We start from the raw sequence: 19,318 nt of genomic DNA, 5'->3' as shown, positions 1-19,318 counted from the left end.
AGCAGAAGTGGGTACAATTGTGAATACCATAACCAGTACAGTCATATGTTCACAAGAAAGCAAAACTAGTGATATATAGTTGTAGGTTATTTAAGACTACTTTCTTGTAGAGAGTGAATGGGAAGGCACATGAGAATTACTTTAAATTCCCAAAGACCTCATAGTTGCCTGACATTTGTTGATAAAGTAAAAGATTCAAGAGAAAATAATAGAAAGTAATTATTTTAAAAAAATCTTTATATGAAACTAGTGGTCTGATGCACAAAATTCATGCATGGGAGGTGGTACCTTAGCCCAATCTGCACCCTCTCCAATCCAGGACCCCTCGGGGGAGGTCAAAACAAAACACAACAACACAGGATCCTCCTTGCCTCCCTGCTGGTACAGAGCCACATCAGGGTCCAGAGACATGGTTGTTGCCTATGAACATGGCTTGCCTGTCTCTTTGATGAGTCCTTTTACCAGTAGGCCAGTGACCCTAAGGTGGCTCTGCTCTCCATTCCTGGCACTTACCCTACACAATCCAAAACAGGGGTGACTACATTCATTGCCAGGGGCCCAGGAAATGAACTGCCTGAATTTTTTGTTTTCTGTGTTACAATCCTATATAATAAAAGGCTAATATGCAAATCAACTGAATGGTGGAATGATCAATCGCTATAATGCAAACTTACCACAAGGGGGCAGACACTCAATGCAGGAACTGCCCCCTAGTGGTCAGTGCACTTCCACAGGTCTGCGCAGCTCAGCCAGAAGCTCTGTGCCAAGCCCATGTGTGGTGAGCTCAGCGGTGGTGATGGGAGCCTCTCCCCACTCTGCAGCAGCACTAACTATGTCCGATGGCCAACTTAGGCCTGCTGCCCACAGGAGCCGGCTGTCAGACATCTCCCAAGGTCTCCCGGATTGTGAGAGGGTGTAGGCTGGGCTAAGGGACCTTCCCCCTACAAGTGCATAATTTTTGTGCACCAGGCCTCCAGTATGTTAATAAGTAAAAATGTCTATGAAATCAGTAAAAATCAAACTCTTTTCATCAATTCTTGGCCTATTGATTTTTCCACATTTTTTTCTACTCAGCTGTCCCCAGAAAGGATGACATGGAATACAAATACCCTTTTCCCTGTCAGTTAATGCCTTCTCAGTCAATAGGAAAGTAGACTTTCCCTTCCTGTGAGTGGAAGGATGGATATAAATTCATCTTACAGAGAGAACTAGAAAATTCCAGGGCTCATGGCTGCTAAGCAAAATTTTCATGAGAGGCAAATTGTTCTTACTCTCAAATAAGCCAATATTACTTTTACAAAAGTTAAATTAAAAGAAGTGTTTAGAATTAAATACCAACAGATTAATTAAACTTTCTATCTATCTCTCTCATAAACTTTCTCTTTTGTCATTTTCTCTCTCTCTCTCTCTCTCTCTCTCTCTCTCTCTCTCTCTCTCTCTCTCTCTCTGAATATTTTTTGCCACTCTCTTCTGGCCTGCATAGATTCTGTTGAGAAATCAGCTGACAGTTGTATGGGTAGTCCCTTATAGGTAACTAACTGTTTTTCTCTTGCTGCTTTTAAGATTCTCCCTTTGTCTTTTGCCATTGGCATTTTAATTATGATGTGTCTTGGTGTGGTCCTCTTTGGATTCCTCTTGTTTGGGGTTCGCTGCCCTTCCTGAATTTGTAAGTCTATTTCTTTCAACAGGTAGGGAAAGTTTTCTGTCATTATTTCTTCAAATAGGTTTTCAGTATCTTGCTCTCTCTCATCTGGCACTCCCATAATTCGAATGTTGGAAAGCTTGAAGTTGTCCCAGAGGCTCCTTACACAACCTTTATATTTTTGGATTCTCTTTTCTTTTTGCTCTTCTGATTGGGTGTTTTTTGTTTCCTTGTATTCCAAATCTTTGACTTGATTTTTGGGATCCTCTAGTTTACTGTTGAATATCTATATATTATTCTTTATTTCACTCAGTGTATGCTTAATTTCTGACTAGTTCTTTTTCTTTCTTTTTCTTTCTTTTTTCGAATTTTCATTAAGATCCTTGAAGGTCTCACTAAGTTCCTCAGAGGTTTCTAGAAGCTTCTTGAGTAACCTTATAACTGTGGTTTTGAACTCTATATCCAGTAATTTGCTTTCCTCCATTTCTTTCATTTGTGACATGTTTCTTTGTCTCTGCATTTTGGCTGCTTCCCTGTGTTGATAGAATGGCCTTGTGAGGTAGGTATCCTATAGGGTCCAGTGGCTTAGCCTTCCTAATCACCTGAGGTAGAGATTCTTGGTGCACCTCTTTGTCAGTTGGGTGCACAGTCTTGTTGTAGTTAAGCCTTTATTGCAGTTGGTATCACTGGAAGCAACTGACCTCTAGGCCAACTGGCTGTGAAGACCAGCTGTGTCTACAATGAAAGAACTGCTGTGCAGGAAACATCCTTATGGGGGAGGACTTTCTTCAGTGGGGCTTTGGCACTTCCTGAGTCTGCCCCCTGAGTGTGTCGTTTATGGATGTGAAGAGTTGTAATCTCACACTGACCCCTGGGTACACTAGTTCTTGGATCTCCAATAGGTACAAAGTCAGCCATTGCCTGTGGCCACCAAGCAGGAGCTACAGAGAGATCTGCAGATTCCTCTATTTTGCATGGAGTTTGGAAGTGCCCAGATGAGGTACAGCTGTGAAGCAAGGCAAGCTGCTGCTTCTGGGCCTTGGGCCTTCTTTTGGCAGCTTTAGGTTCTCTGACTCAGCTGTAGTTAGACGGGTTTTAGGCTGAGAAAGGACAGGCTACTCATAAGCAAAAGCCACTGCTCAAGCTTTGGTGGGGTTGTAAATTGGGTGGGGTGGGGTCTCAGGGAATCACTAGGCTGGAGTAAACAGCAATGGTTGCCAGTCACCACTACCCCTGAGAGGTCCCCACGTGTCTGCGTCTGCACCACAATGCATGAACAATGATCGCTGCGAGCACCTTGGTGAAAAAGCTGCCCTCACATTCAGGCCCAATGCCAGACATTCTAGTCTCTCCCCCGTGAGTCTGGGTACCCAGAGTCTCACCTGGAACTGGAGTTCAGGGCAATCAGAAGCTTGTATCTCCCTCCCAACTGAAAAATAAACAAAGCGCACCCAGTTGACAGTCGTTCCACATGTGCCTCTGCACCTCTGCCCCTCCGCACTTCCTACCAGTCTCAGTGAGCTTTTTTCTTTCCTTCTAGAACTTCCACTCAGTCAGCTTTCCTGTGGTTCTGGATGATAGTTGTTTGTCTTTTAGTTGTAGTTTTGATGTGGTTGTGGGAGACTGCAAATACAGGTATTTACCTATGCTGCCATCTTCAGGGGTACCCTCTATATGCCTGCAAGTAGTGACCTGAAACGGAGACCTGCTTATTCTAAAACTTTTCCTGTAAGGCATTCCATTCTCATCTTCACAGATGACCTTGATGTTGTTACTGGTGTCTTTGCAGAGTGAAGTCAGCCTTCATCTTCTCATCATGGTTTCACAGTATCTGCCATTGTGTCCAATTGGATTGGCATTATAGTGTTGGGCCGGGAAGAGTGTACCTGTAGTCATTCTGAGCCAGGATCAATGGGGTCAGACCCAAACCCAGTATGAAGACCAGTAAGATGGAGCCCAGGCCCATCACCATCTCTACTAACAAAGGCTCCTGCCAGAGGAAAAAGGTATGCTGGGGCAAATTAGGGTAAAAAGGCAAATTAGGCTAAAAGCACAGGGCATCATGAGTCAGTTACCCTCTGTCACCCTAATTACATATTTTATTTTCTAGTGAGGACTAATCTCACATTTCTTGTCAATCCTTTCTTTTGGAAAATCAATATAAGTTTCCTGAACACAAATTATAGCCCAACCATTCTTTCCTATACCTTATGACTCATTGAGTACTTACCTTTCTATCAGTCATAACATTGCAATATCTATTCATACTATAATTCATTTATTAATTAATTGAATAATAATACATAAGCTCCTCTGGGTACAAGGCACTGTGCTAGGTCCTGGCACACAGAGACCATTAAGACATACCAAGTCCTCCCTAAAAGGAGATGTAGCATTCATAGGAAAGAAATAGGAGCTCCAGTTCACTGAGATGAGACAGTAAGATAGAAGACATATAAAAAAGAAGGACTTTAAAAAATATGTTTAATTGATTTTAGATAGAAAGTAAGGGAGGGGGAAAATAGAAAGAGATAAAAAGAAAGATAAACATTTATGTGAGGAAGAAACATCTGTCAGTTGCCTCCCATAGGCACCCAGACCAGAGATCAAACCAACACCAGGGGTTTGATCTGACTAGGAATCGAACCAGCAACCTCTTGGTGCATGGGATGACACTTAACCAACTGAGCCACACTGACCAGGTCAAAGAGAAACTTCTAAGGAACCCTGAGATTAAGGAAGGGTGAGTCAGAGGTTTGTTAAAGACAGGATTCCAGGTATTCAAGTCAACAAATCAGCTGGCTGTAAGGAATGCAGTTTTGCCCTGAGGTGAAGGGAGACAGACCTAATTTTCAAAGAATTAGTTGGTATGTGGGTAAAGTTGGAATTATTCTGTACTATATAGAAAAAAAACACACACACAAAAAAACGGAGATGATGAATCAATGCAATGTCTGGAAGTAAATCTGGGGTCAAGTTTTACTGAAGACTGGAGGAAGAGGAATTCAAGCTTATTTTTTGGAATAATGTGGATTATTCCTGAGAATATTTTCTGGTTTCCCCTATAAATGTATACTGTTATACAATAGTTAAATGATGTTACTATGTGATATAAAACAACACCAACAAAGAAAACGTCTTCAGAACTTTTCCTCAAGTCAAAGTCCTTACAATTTGCTATAATGATTTATCATCTTCCTCAAATGCAGAATCGGAAAGAGAAGGCGATTGCTGCCATCATCTCTCAAGCATTTTCAGTCTAAACTGTAGAATTCACACTTCCCAGGGAAGTGTGTCACAGACACTCAAATATATCCATAAAGTATATAGAATGTTTATCTCAATAGTGATAATTAAAAATAGAATTAATCAAGTCTCTAATAAAGAGGAAACATGCTAACAGAAAATGAAAGTGTCCTTGATTAGGGAAGGACACCTAACCAACCAGACAGTGAGTAGCTAAAATCACCCTAGTCAGGGAGATAGATAACAGAGACCCAGTGATGCCATTAGTGCCAAACCCAAAAACGAATGGAGTCAGAGGAATAAATAACAACAACAACAACAATAACAACAAAAAACAATTAATGGCAGACAAATCTCTACCTCTAGATAGAGATAAAATATATGAAAGATATATTTAAGTATTTTTAAAATATTCTGACAGCTTGAACCTTAAATTTTTTTTCTTTTTTGTACAATGTTTTTCTATGTCTCTTATTCAAAATTGATACCTTTCAGGAGCAAAGAGAGGAAACAGGATAGGGGGTCCATAGAGTGGGGCCTCTACTGACACTGAGCAGCATGCCCAAATTCTCACTTTCTCTTGTGGGCAGACAAACTGTTTGAGAGTGGGACCTATTTTAAATTAATCGGACATCACTCTTTGAGAGAATGATCTCAAACCCCACTATGAGTTCATTTGATACAGAAGCATGTTAAAAGACATGCCTAAAAAGCTGATGACTACTGTATTTTTCCATGTATAAGACACCCCGTTGTGTAAGATGCCCAATTTTTGCAACCCAAAATTAAAAATCAATATTTTAAACATAAATCAGAACACATTTTTATTTATTTATCTTTTTATTTTTTGGCATCTTCATGGGCTCAGAACACTATGGTCCCTGTTGCATCTGTACACTCTGCACCTTCACTTCCAATCATGGCATCAGTCAGTAACAGTAAGGCTCGTGATTGGAGGAAGCCTGTTTGACAAGGAATGGGCAGCTACCCACCCACATAGCTCCCTCCCTGTGTGTATAAGATGCACCTTGATTTTCAGGCTAACAATTTTAGGGGGGGAAAATAGTATCTTATGCACAAAAAAATGCGGTATTCTGATTGACCTCCACTAAAATTCCTATCTACAGAAAATATAAAGTCTTCAAGACAAAGGACTCAGTGAATGCTCTCCCTTGAGCCACCCTTGCCTCGGTTTCCTCAAGTACGTAATTTTACTTTCTTCCTTCTAAGCTCCCAGGGCCCTCCCCTTCTTTAACTTTTCAGTGGTCCAAAACAGTCTCTGCTTGGCTCACTTCTGTCACTCAGACTGAGAAGGCAAGTCAATAGCAGATAACCCTCCCCTTACTTGCTCCCCCTAACCATGCCCTTGGCTTCTGTAATCTCACTTGCTTCTTGCATCCTCCAACGCCACAAAGATGGCAGTACCCATAGCCACAAGATGGTGACTCCCAGTCCTCCCAACCACATGGGTGTTCCCCAGTCCTGGGGGAGGGGGGCCAGCTGCTGAGAGCAGGCTGCTTGAGCAACCTGGTGGAATGCTTGCTTCATCACCTTGGCGATGAGGCACACCCAGGGTGCAAAGGGCCTAAGAGCAGAGGACATGGAGCCGCCAGGGAAGGGCATGGGAGTGGGGGTGGGGGAGGGTGGAAGGGCCGGGTTTGAATTGCATCATTGCCCCAGTGACAGGCAAGCATTCTGCACCTGGCCTCAGAGGGCATCTGGCCGGGGAGCGAGGAGGGCATTTGGGGGCCATGAGACTGGCTGGGGAAGGCAGTTGGAGGCCATGAGGACTGCCCAGGAGGGCAGTTGTGGGGCACGAGGCTGGCAGGAGAAGGCATTTGGGGGTGATCAGGCCAAGGGGGAGGGGACAGGTGGGGCAAGCAGGCGAGCAGGCAGAGTGGTTAGAGGCAATGGGGCAGGCAGACAGGTGAATGGTTAGGAGCCAGCAGTCCTGGATTTTGAGAGGGATGTCCGACTGCCAGTTTAGGCCTTATCCCACAGGGATATCCCCTGGCAATCAGACATTCCCTAAGGGGTCCCAGTTTGGAAAGGGTGCTGATCAGGCTGAGCCCCCCCCCCCCCCCCCCCCCCCCATGAATTTCGAGCATCAGGCCATTAGTCATGTTACTGGAATCACACTAGTAAATGCTCCCAACAATAACTTGACCAGCCTCTGACCTCAGCCTGCTAAAACCTGACATCTGCACTTTTGACAAAAGCCAGAGCCCTTTCTCTTTCCCTGGAATGGCTTTTCCTATCCTTTTTGCCAAGTGCTAGCTTTTCTCCTCATTACTGGAATACGTTCTTTTTCTATGAGTCCTGGTACAATACCTGGCCACTCCATGCAGTCATAGAATAAGAGAGAGAGAGACTTCAAAGACCATTGTGTTAAATCCTCATTTTACAAATGAGGAACCTCAGGGACAGAGAAAGAGAACATGTATGTCCCAAGAAACATCTAGGGTTCCGAGTGTAAAAGCTTCCCAATGCACTACACAGCTATCAGGTTCTCACTAGTAATTCCTAGAAAACCCAAGCTAATTCTAAAGGTGCCCGTGAAAGTTGCTGTTTAAGGGAAACTTAGTTTGAGTATTTCCCTGAATTAAAAAAAAAACAAACATATTACTTTATTTGTCACACAATTATCATTCTGCACTAACTAATTAGTTGGTAGCTGTGCAGTTTAAGCAGCTCTATGAATACCTGAGGCTGCTTCTGGGAGGTTGGCCACCTGCTGTTCAGATAATTATGTCACTTGGGTTTTTAGTGATTGCATTAATGACTTGGTTCTAAGGTTCTTAATGACACAAAGGGAGGGTCTTGGCTAATTGAACATTTCCCTAGTCCTCACAATGGTGACCAGACTGTTTTTACTGTCCTTTGGAAGCAGAGATGTCATGACATGTGCACATGCAGTGTCTGTGGGTGTGCTGTCTGTCTCCCAGTAAGAAGGCTGAGGATCCCAATGGTGCAGTAAGAAAGCTGAAAGAGGAGGCTCTTGGCAGAGTCTGCAAACATTTCAATGCATTGGCTGTGGGTGGGTTAAGGGTGAGGAGACAGAGGCGAGCAAACAGAAAATGAAAGTATCAAATGTCCTTTCCACTGGCAAGAACTGAACAAGTTCTGCGCCATAAATCTGGCCATCAAGCTAGTAGCAAGCAAAGAATCCCTGGTCCCGTGGAGTCCTACCTGCTAGGCTGCAGGCATTGGCTGGGCCATCTCTGCCCAGCTGCGGAAAGGAAACATGGGGTGGGAATGCAGCACCGCTAACTACAAAGCTGCCCTTTTGCCTCCTTCCCTTTCCTCAGCTCCCAGTCTGGTCCCACAAACTCCTGTCCAGTTACCTCCGATAAGAAGGGACTACCCCGGCCAAAGCGCCTGGTAAAGTTAGGACACGAAGCAGGAGGAGGAACAGAAATTGAACCCATCTTGGTCTGGGGACAAAGCTGCAGAAAAGGGCAGGGCTTAGAAAGAGAAGTTTGGTTTCTCACCTGTTTCTTCCTCCTTTGTAAGAAAACAGGGAGCTGTTAGAAATCAGGAAGGTGCTGTTCTGACTCCTGCTTTAGATCTGCACCGGGTCCGCGTGCGTGTGTGTACACTAACGGGACTGGGGTGCTGTGTGTAGGAGATATCCTGCGGGCGAGCTTTTGGGTAGTTGGTACCACACCCAGTTTCTCTGGGAAAACCCCAAGCGTCCCGGCCCCGCCTCCGGAGGTGGTGCCACAGCAGCCCCCGCCCAAGGGCAGTGGGAGAGTCCCTGCCCAGCCCTGGAGCATCCCTGCAGATCTGCATTGGAGACACAGGGTCAGGGAAGACGCTGCCAGCTGGGACTGCAGGATGGGGACACTCGCCCTGCCTGCAGAAGCCTGAAGGGTCAGGGGCTGCTGCTCCCAGGAGCAAAGAGGCCTCCAGAACCCAGGAAGCCAGGCAATTTCATCTCCAATGCCAAGTCATCAGCTCGCTTCTGCTTTTCGTTCAGTTCACCTCTCCTTTGCAGGACAGTTTGGCACAGGAGAACTTTGGCAGGGAACAGAACTTTTCTCAGAAGCTCCTGAAGAAGGAAAAGCAAATTTTAAAAGCTGGGTTAGTCTGGGATTTAAATCTGGAACCTCTCGCACCCAAAGCAGGAATTATACTGCCTACACTAAAGTACCCGGTTAAGCGTGACCCAACTTAGGTTCCCTTTGGATCCATCTGTAGGTATTGATCCCAAGCCCACTTCACAGTATACTTGCTGAATGCAAATGTTTATGTCAGTAACTGTTAGCCAGGGAACCTGACTTAGGACAGAAGAATATAAATGCAGCCCTAGCGCGTTTGCCTCAGTGGATAGCACATCACCCTGGGGCGTGAAGGGTCCCAGGTTTGATTCTGGACAAGGAGCACATGCTGGGGTTGCAGTCTTGATCCCTAATAAGAGGCATGCAGGAAGCAGGCAATCAATGATTCTCTCTCATCACTGATGTATCTCTCTCTCTCTCTCTCTCTCTCTCTCTCTCTCTCTCTCTCTCTCTCTCTCTCTCTCTCTCTCTCCCTCACTCTTCCTCTCTGAAATCAATATAATTGTGGTTTAAAAAAAAGAAAAGAATATAAATGCAAATGTGATGTTTTGTTGTTTTAATTCTCACCTGAGGCTAGGTTTTTTTGAGAAAGGGAGTGAGGGAGAGAGCGAGAGAGAAAGAAACATCTATTGGATGACTCCTATAGGTGTCTGCCTGAGGAGTGGAACCCTTAACCTAGGCATGTGCCCTGACTGGGAATCCAACGTGACCTTTTTGTGTGTGGGATGATGCTCCAACCAATAGCTACCTGGCAGGGCTAGATTTTTTTTTTTCAATATGTTTTTATTGATTCTAGAGATAGTTGAGGGAGAGGGACAGAGAGATAAAAACATCCTTTGGCTGCCTCCTGCACACCCCCTACTGAGGATTAAGCCTGCAACCCAGGCATGTGCCTTGAATGGAATCAAACCACGACCTCTTGAATGAATCAAACATTCAACCTCTGAGCCACACCAGCTGGGAGAGATGGGTTTTTACTTTAATATACATACATGTAAAAAGTTGTAAATGCTATGAATATCCAAAATAGGGAATTTGTTTGATGGATCATGCTACATCCCTAATAAAAAATACTACAGAGTCATTGAGAGTAATATAAATTTTTTTTTGACTTGGAATAAATAAGATGCATATTTTTAATGAGCTTTTTTGTTTTGTTTTGTTTTGTTTTGTTTTGTTTTGTTATATATACAGTAACACTAGAGAGCTAGTGCATGAAATATTTGCACTGGTTGTGGGAACAAGGGGTGTTGGGTCCCTTTAGCCCAGCCTGCACCCTCTCACCGTTTGGAACCCTTTGGGGGATGTCCACCATAGGACCTAAGCTGGCAGACAGACATCCCTCTCTCAGTCTGGGACCCCTTGCTCCTTACCACCCACCTGCTGGCTCCTTAATGCTCTGCTGTCTGCTCCTTAGTGCTGCTGCAGAGGTGGGAGAGGCTCTTGCCACTGCTGCTGCACTCACCATCCATGAGCCCGGCTTCTGGCTGAGCGATGCTCCCCATGGGAGCCCACTGACCACCAGTGGGAAGCTTCTACATTGAGTGTCTGCTCCCTGGTGGTCAGTGCACATCATACCAACTGGTCTTTCAACCTTAATGGTAAATTAGGCTTTAATTATAGAGATAACATACAAGCAGAAAATGAACAAAATTAAGTATATAACTCAATAAATTAATCCAGAGTGAATCCATATCTTTGTTCACTATGATGTAGGTTAAGAAACTAAATTTTAGCAGAAGCCCAGATGCATTTTAAGAGTAAAAGAAGAATTGAAGCTGTATACATATAGTATACAATTTTCTACATTTTATAAAAACATATACATAGCATAGATAAAAGTGTAAAGAATTATGCACTAAAACATCAATGTTTTTATAGATGATGAAAATATAAGTAAAATATTTCTATTTGGAACAGCTGTGAACCCCAGAACACCGGTCCCCAATTGGCAAAACACGCAAATTCAGAGGACCTCTACACCCCACCTGGAAAGGTCAGATTTCACCTGGGATAAGGTGAGGTCTCTGATCCCGGTGGGTTGGAGAAACATGCATACTGCGGGAGCTGGAGGACCAGGGGAAGTCTGCGCCTAGAAAAATCAGTGGCTGTTGGGACTGGTGTGATCCCTGAATGCGGAAGGAATCTTTACAAAGCAACCCATTTTGATCTTTTGCAAAAGAACAGCCTAAAAATTTTTAAAATGTGCTGGCTTCTTAGACCTAAGGGGGGAGGGGGGCTGCGCAGACTTGTGTGCAGCCCCATTGTTCACACACTTGGGCTTTTTCCTCTTCAAATCCTTGCTTCTGATTATGATCACCCAGTTAGGGACATCCAGGGAGACTGCAGGGGAAAGTTGTTTTTCTGGAACTTGGGGATCAGAGTGGGGAGTGATCATCTGGGGCAATCCACTCCCACAAACTGGTATTGAGTGCCACTGGGAAAGCAGGATCTAAGTACAAGCTAGAGAGGACCAATACATTCAGAAGTCAATCCAGAAACACTAACACCCAGAGGCTGAATCACAAATTGACTTTTGTGTAATCACAAATAAAGGAAAACAAGAAATTAAGACATTGCCTGCTTAAAAATCAGGACTGGCTTACAATACTGAGGAGCAGTGGAACACAGGGAACTGCAATATTGTCCTGACTGGGAAACAGGCATGCCAAACAGAACAATAGAGGAAGTGAATGACCTTCACTACTACACATTTTATTTTTTTCATTTTTTTACTTAAGAAACTATTTTTTTCTTTTTTCCTCATTGATTTTACCTTTTTAATTATTATATTTTTATTTTCAATCAGTATTATTACTACTACTATTTTACCTTTTTTATTTAAAAAAAAAACAGTATCATTTTATTTTCTCTTTATTTTACTTTGGGATTAGTGTTCTACATTCTATTTTCATCTTTCCTTTAGAATCATTTTACTCTATTTCAACTCTACCTTTATGCCATCACTTTCTTCCTTTTTCCCTTTTTGTGTCCTGTTTCTCTTAACTTTTCCTGCTTTAGGTTTTCCCTATATTTTCTTTTTACCCCTTGTTAAAATTTCACCCTACTTAAATATCTAATTTCCAATCTCCTGCTCCAAGTCCATATACACCTCTCTCTTCTCTGTCTTAACTATCCAAAATTGTTTTTTTCTCTGTGTTCTTTTGTTGTTGTTGTTTGAATGTTGATTATATCAATTTTTATGCTTTTTTATGAAATTGTTTTATTTTTTTTGTTTTTGATTTTTGTTTGCTTTGTTTTTTGCTTCTGTTTTCCTTTGTCTCCCTTGATATTATTTGTTGTTTGTAGTTTGTTTTAATCTACAGGTATTTGTTGCTGGCATTTGCTGTCCCATTGGAGTTTTCTCCCCATATAGTTTGTTTCCCTTTTCTTTCTTAGTCTCTTTTTTTTACCTCTTACTTTTTTTCCTTTGCCCAATTTCACTTTGGCACTCCTATTTACTTATTTATTTATTTATTTATTTCCTTCTTCTTCTTTCTCTCCTATCCCCTAATTTGCCTTTTTCTAGGTGTCATCTTTATTTGGGGTTATTAATATCGTGAATACATTTCTGTTCATTGCCTTATGTGTTGTACCAGGTTGTGTGGTATTTTGTGCCTTTAAATCAATGCAGGAGTGAAATAACTACATAATTATACTTCTGGAGAAGAGAGACCATTGGGTGACAAAGAAATAGCCTACATATGAAAGAAAAGCAGGTATCACCAGAAAAGGAAATAAATGAAATGGAGGCAAGCAACCTGTCAGAGAAAGAATTCAAAGAGATGGTCATAACGTGGCTGAAAAGAATGGAAGACAAATTTGACAATATGAGTAAGAACCAAGAGAAAATGAAGAACCAAGAAGAAATGAAAAAATGGCATCACCACTGTAAAGAACTGAATAGAAATCATCAAGAATAGACTAGAAGAAGCAGAGGACTGCATCAGTGAGCTAGAAGAGAAGGTGGGAAAAAATATCCAAGTAGAGCAGCTTCTAGAAAAAAAATTAAAAAGCAGGAGGAGAGCCTAAAAGAACTTTTGGACAACACAAAAGAAAACAACATCCGCATAATAGGGGTTCCAGAAGGAGAGGAAACCGAGCAATGAATAGAAAACCTGTTTGAAGAAATAATGACAGAAAACTTCCCTGATATAGAAAAGAAAAACCCACACAAATCCAAGAAGCTCACAGGGTCCCAAGCAAAATGAACCCCAAAAGATCAAAGCCAAGGCACATTATAATTAAATTGGAAAATACCAACAAGAAAGTAAGAATCTTAAAAGTGGTCAGAGAGAGATAGAAAGTTACATACAAAGGAATACCCATCAGACTAGCAACTGATTTCTCAACAGAAACTCATCAGGCCAGAAAGGAATGGAATTAAATATACAAAGTTATGCAAAACAAGGGTCTGAATCTAAGAATACTATACCCAGCAAGGCTATCAATCAAAATTAAAGGTGAAATCAGGAGCTTTACAGACAAAAAAGGACTAAGGGAATTTATTACCAACAAACCAGCAATGCAAGAAATGCTAAAGGGTCTGGTAGAAAGAAAGAAAGAAAGAAAGAAAGAAAGAAAGAAAGAAAGGAAGGAAGGAAGGAAGGAAGAAAGGAAGGAAGAAATAGAAAGTGAAGAAGGAACACGGGGCTAAAGAATAAAAATAGCGACAAATAAGTACCTATCAATAATAACTTTAAATGTAAATGGATTAAATGCCCCAATGAAAAGACATAGGGTAACAGAATAAATAAGAAAACAATACCCATATATCTTCTGTCTACAAGAAACCCACCTCAGGAAAGAAGCGCACACAGACTGAGGGTGAAGGGATGAAAATAAAAAAGGCGAATGGAAATAAAAACAAAAATAAACTGGGGTAGCAATACTTATATCTGACAAATTAGATCTCAAAGTGAAGGACATAACAAAAGATAAGGAAGGCCACTTTATAATATTAAAGGGATCAATTCAACAAGAAGAAATAACTCTGGTAAACATATACACACCCAATACAGGAGCACGCAAGTACATTAAAAAAAAAACAACAAAAAACAAAAAACCACAAAAAAACTCCTGGAGGACATCAAGGGAGAGATTAACAGCAATACAATCATAGTAGGAGACTTTAATATCCCACTATCACCATTGGACAAATACTCTAAACAAAAAATCAGCAAAGAAAGATTAGTGACTCACTGGACCAGTTGGAATTAATTAACATCTTCAGAACATTTCACCCCAAAGCCACAGAATATATGTTCATCTCAAGTGCACATGGGTCATTTTCAAAGATAGACCATATGTTGGGTCATAGGAAAAGTCTCTTCAAATTCAAGAAAATAGAAATGATATCAAGCATCTTCTCAGATCACAGTGGCATAAAAGTGGAAATCAACTACAATACAAACAATTCAAAAAAAAAAATCAAAGGCATGGAGACTAAATAGCATGCTATTAAACAATGACTGGGTTACCAGAGAGATCAAGGAAGAAATTAAAATCATCATGGCAACAAATGACAATGAAAACACAACAATCCAAAATCTATGGGACACAGCAAAAGCAATCTTGAAGGGAAGTTCATGCAAAAGCAATCTCAAAGGGAAGTTCATAGCTCTACAAGCCTATTGCAAAAAATAAAAACAATAATAATAATAATAATAAACTACCCAACCCCACAACTCAAAGAGTTAGAAAGAGAGCAACAAGAAAATCCCAGTGTAAGCAGAAGGAAGTAATAAAGATCAGAGCAGAGATGAATGACATAGACACCAAAGAAATAATACAAAAGATCAACAAAACCAAGAGCTGGTTCTTTGAAAGGATAAACAAGATTGATGAACCTCTAGCCAGGCTTACCAAGAAGCAAAGAGAGAGGACCCAAATAAACAAAATCAGAAATGAAAGAGGTGAACAGACCCCACAGAAATACCAAGGATTGTTAAAAAAAAAAATACTACAAACAACTCTACTCCAACAAACTGGACAACCTGGAGGAAATGGACATAGAAAAATATAACCTTCCAAAACTAAATCAGGAAGAATCTAAACATCTCAGTAGGCCAATAACTATGGAAGAAATTGAAGCAGTCATCAAAAAGCTTCCAGCAAACAAAAGCCTGGATCCAGACGGCTTCACAGGGGAGTTATATCAAACATTCAAGGCAGAACTAAAACCTATCCTTTTCAGACTATTTCAAAAAAAAAAAATTCAAGAGGAAAGAACACTTTCAAACTCCTTCTATGAAGCAAGCATCACCCTAATACCAAAACCAGATAAAGACAACACAATGAAAGAGAACTACAGGCTAATATCCCTCATGAACATAGATACCAAAATCTTCAACAAAATTCTAGCAAATCAGATTCAGCACTACATCAGAAAGATCATACAACATGACCATGTAGGATTTATCCCAGGAATGCAAGGATGGTACAATATCCACAAATCCATAAACGTGATACACCACATAAACAAATTGAGAGATAAAAATCACATAGTCATATCAATTGATGCAGAAAAAGCATTTGACAAAATCCAACACCCTTTCCTAATAAAAACTCTCAATAAGGTGGGAATAGAAGTATCATACCTCAACATAATAAAAGCTATATATGATAAACCCACAGCTAACATCATACTCAATGTGCAAAAAATAAAACCATTTCCCCTAAGAACAGGAACAAGACAGGAATGTTCACTCTCACCACTCCCTTCAATATAGTACTGGAAGTATTAGCCATTGCAATTAGTCAAGAAGAAGAAATAAAAGGCATCCAACTTGGAAAAGAGGAAGTAAAACTGTCCTTATTTGCAGATGACATGATATTGCACATAAAAAACCCAAAAGACTCCATAAAAAAAAACTAATCGACTTATTAAGTGAATTTGGCAATGTAGCAGGATAAAAATTAATGCCAAGAAATCTGTGGCATTTCCATACACCAATAATGAACTTAGAGAAAGAGAGACTAAAAAAGCAATCCCATCCTGCAACAGAGAGGAATAGACAGAAATGCTCCAGCCATAAAGAGAGAAGAGACACAACTCAGAGATGGAAGATGCTGACGACGCCTCAGCATACCCGCAGACAGCAACTGCTTGTTGCTGAAGGATGCCCAGAACCAAACCAGAGATGGTTGGACCTGAATTACCACCATTTGTCCACCAACCAGATCTGAAATATCATGACTGACATGTACACAGAAGGAACTATTTGACATTGAAATTGGGATTCAAAAGAACTGTTGGCCCAGAAAGGAACTCACTACAGACTGATTCATTTGCCTCTCAGCATAACCATTATTGCTTGTCGCAGTTTAGGTTCTTACAAAGGTATTTCTTGGATCATATGATCTCACACATCTAGAGGAAATAATGAACAACATAAACTGATAAACAAAAACAGACCCAGAGAAAGAGAAACAACGATCAGACTCTCAAACCTCAGAGGGAAAGTAGTGGAGGGTGGGGGTAAGGGAAAGAGATCAACCAAAGGACTAGTGTGCATGCACAGGAGCCTAGCCAGTGGCCATGGACAACAGTGGGGTGGGGGCATATGTAGGGAGGGGTTGGGATGGGAATGGGGGGATAAGGACAATTATGTGAGACCATAATCAATAAAATAAATTATTTTTTTAAAAAAAGCAATCCCATTTACCATCTCACCAAAAACATTAGGATACCTAGGAATAAACTTAAGTAAGGAGGTAAAAGACCTATATGAGGAAAACTACAGGACACTAAAAAATGAGATAGAGGAAGACATAAACAGATGGAAGAACATACCATGTTGATGGGTTGGTAGAATCAACATCATTAAAATTTCATACTACCCAAAACAATCTAGAGAAACAGTGCACTCCTCATTAAAATACCAATGGCATATTTAACAGATCTAGAAAGAACTCTCCAAAAATTCATCTGGAATAAGAAAAGACCTCGATTAGCCACAGCAATCCTGAGAAAGAAGAATAAAGTGATGGGAATTTTAATACCAGATTTCAAGCTATATTACAAAGCCACTATTCTCAAAACAGCCTGGTACTGGTACAAGAACAGACATATAGGCCAATGGAATAGAATAGAGAATCCAGAAATCGACCAAAACCACTGTGCTCAATTAATATTTGACAAAGGAGGCATGAACATACAATGGAGTCAAGAGAATCTCTTCAAATGGTGCTGGGAAAATTGAACAGATACATGCAAAAAAATGAAACTAGACAAACCAACTTACATCATATACAAAAATAAACTCAAAATGGATATAGGACTTAAATGTAAGACAGTAAACCATAAAAATGCTAGAGGAATCCATAGGCAGCAAAATCTCAGACATATGCCAAAAGAACTTCTTCACTGATACTGCCCTTAGAGCAATGGAAGCTAAAGAGAAAATAAGCAAATGGGACTACATCAAAATAAAAAGCTTTTTCTCAGCAAAAGAAATCATCAACAAAACAACAAAAAGACCACTGTGTGGGAGAACATATTTGCAAATGTCATCTCTGATAAAGGTTTAATCTCCAACATCTACAGGAAAATTATACAACTTAATAAAAGAAAGATAAATGATCCAATAAAAAAATGGGCAATGGATGTAAATAGATTCTTTTCTAAAGAAGACAGAAGGAAAGCCAAGAGACAAATGAAAACATGCTCAATGTCACTAATTATCCATCCAAGAGGTGCAAATCAAACCAACAATGTGATACCATCTCACACCTGTCAGAATGGCTATCATCAACAAATCAACAAATGACAAGTGTTGGCAAGGATGGGGAGAAAAGGGAACACTCATGCACTGCTGGTGGGAATGCAGACTGGTGCAGCCACTGTGGAGAATAGTATAGAGTTTCTGCAAGAAACTAAAAATGGAACTCCCATTTGACCCAGTAATTCCATTCCTAAGAAATATATCCTAAGAAACTAGAAACACCAATCAGAAAGGATATATGCACCCCTATGCTCATAGCAGCACAATTTATCATAGCTATGATTTGGAAACAGCTTAAATGCCCATCAGCAATTGAGTGGATTAGAAAACTATGATACATCTACACAATGGAATACTATGCTGCTGTAAAAAAAAAAAAAAAAAAAAAAAAAAAAAAAAAAAAAAGAATTCTTACTATTTGCAACAGCATGGATAAAACTGGAGAGCATTATGCTAAGTGAAATAAGCCAGTCAGAGAAAGATAATTATCACATGAGCTCACACATTTGTGGAATATAATGAACATCATAAACTGATGAACAAAAATAGATACAGAGGCAAAGAAGCATTGAACATATAGACTGTCGAACTGTAGTGGGAAGGCAGCAGAGGGTTGGGTGTGTGTGTGTTTGTGGTGGTGGTGGGGGCGGGTAATAAATCAACCACAGGAATGGTTTGCATGCATATAAGGATAGCCAATGGACACAGACACTGGGTGGTGTAGAGGGCTGCCTGAGAAGGCACATGGACATTCTTTAAATTGTTAGCTGAGCCCAAGGCACTGGCCCAGTACCTTTGTCCAGGTATCAGCAGGGGCGGGTCTAGATATGTAAATCCAGTAATGCTGGAGCCTAGTTAAGAACACAAATAAGCTCCTTTGACCCTATAAATAAACCTGCTGCGTGGCTTGAGGGGTCGTCTTTGCTGCCTCTGCATCAGAGAGATGGCGCCCATCTAGCACCCAGCTTGATAAATCTATTTCTGCCTCCATGTCTCTTTCCTTCTTTCTCTAATTTCTTAATCTCCAGCTCCTCCACTCAGGAACCTGTCGTTTTCTGTGATGGACACAGATAATAGAGAAACAGCCCCCCACAGGGTGGGGGTTAGTATGTATGGGGAGGGTAAGGGAAATGGGGAGGAGGTCAATGGGGAGGGGAAGAAGATATATGTACTACTATATATAATACCTTAAACAATAAAAAAGAAATGGAAATAAAAAGAAAATGGTTGAAAACAGTCCTTAATGGAGTCACTTTTGGTAACAATGTGACTTTTGGTAACAGACACATTAATAACCCTGATTGTAGTGATTTTTTCACAATGCATATTATACTGAATATGGTTGCGCACCTTAAATATAAACAATGTATGTCCACTGTAATTCAACTATTTTCAGGTTATTCCTTTCACACAGGCACACACACAGAGGTGCCCACTCTCATACACAGTCTCACATACAATTAGCTTTTTCATACATTTCTGATCCCAAATTTGTTTCAAAATATTCAAAGGGAGAAGGGAGGGGTGTGAGAATTGTCGTTAATAAATGACACAAATGTTTCTGTGTCGTGGTCATTGATCCAATAGGCTTCTGTCATTGGCCAGTTTATGAGGTTAATAAGGTGTTGATGCATGTTTATAAA

The 19,318-nt window shown here is 40.9% G+C and overlaps 1 protein-coding gene across 2 annotated transcripts in view; it reads right to left on the bottom strand.

The window, feature by feature from the left end:
* The window catches only part of LOC311610941 (ribonuclease 4-like), a 34,309-nt gene that overhangs the window by 4,765 nt on the left and 10,226 nt on the right, over positions 1-19,318 (bottom strand). Inside the window, exon 1 of one of the 2 annotated variants that reach the window (XM_084862550.1) lies at positions 8,380-8,570. The exons of the other annotated variant lie outside the window; for it this stretch is intronic. The gene's annotated coding sequence lies outside the window, so the exon portion shown is untranslated. Of the gene's footprint in view, positions 1-8,379; positions 8,571-19,318 lie in introns of those variants that run through there. 2 annotated transcript variants of the gene reach the window in all.

Source organism: Pipistrellus hanaki (assembly GCF_964339955.1).
Source record: "Pipistrellus hanaki genome assembly, chromosome: 1".
NCBI classification, from domain to species: domain Eukaryota; kingdom Metazoa; phylum Chordata; class Mammalia; order Chiroptera; family Vespertilionidae; genus Pipistrellus; species Pipistrellus hanaki.
The sequence above is the reverse complement of the archived record's forward strand: the minus strand, read 5'-3'. Positions and strand labels throughout refer to the sequence as shown.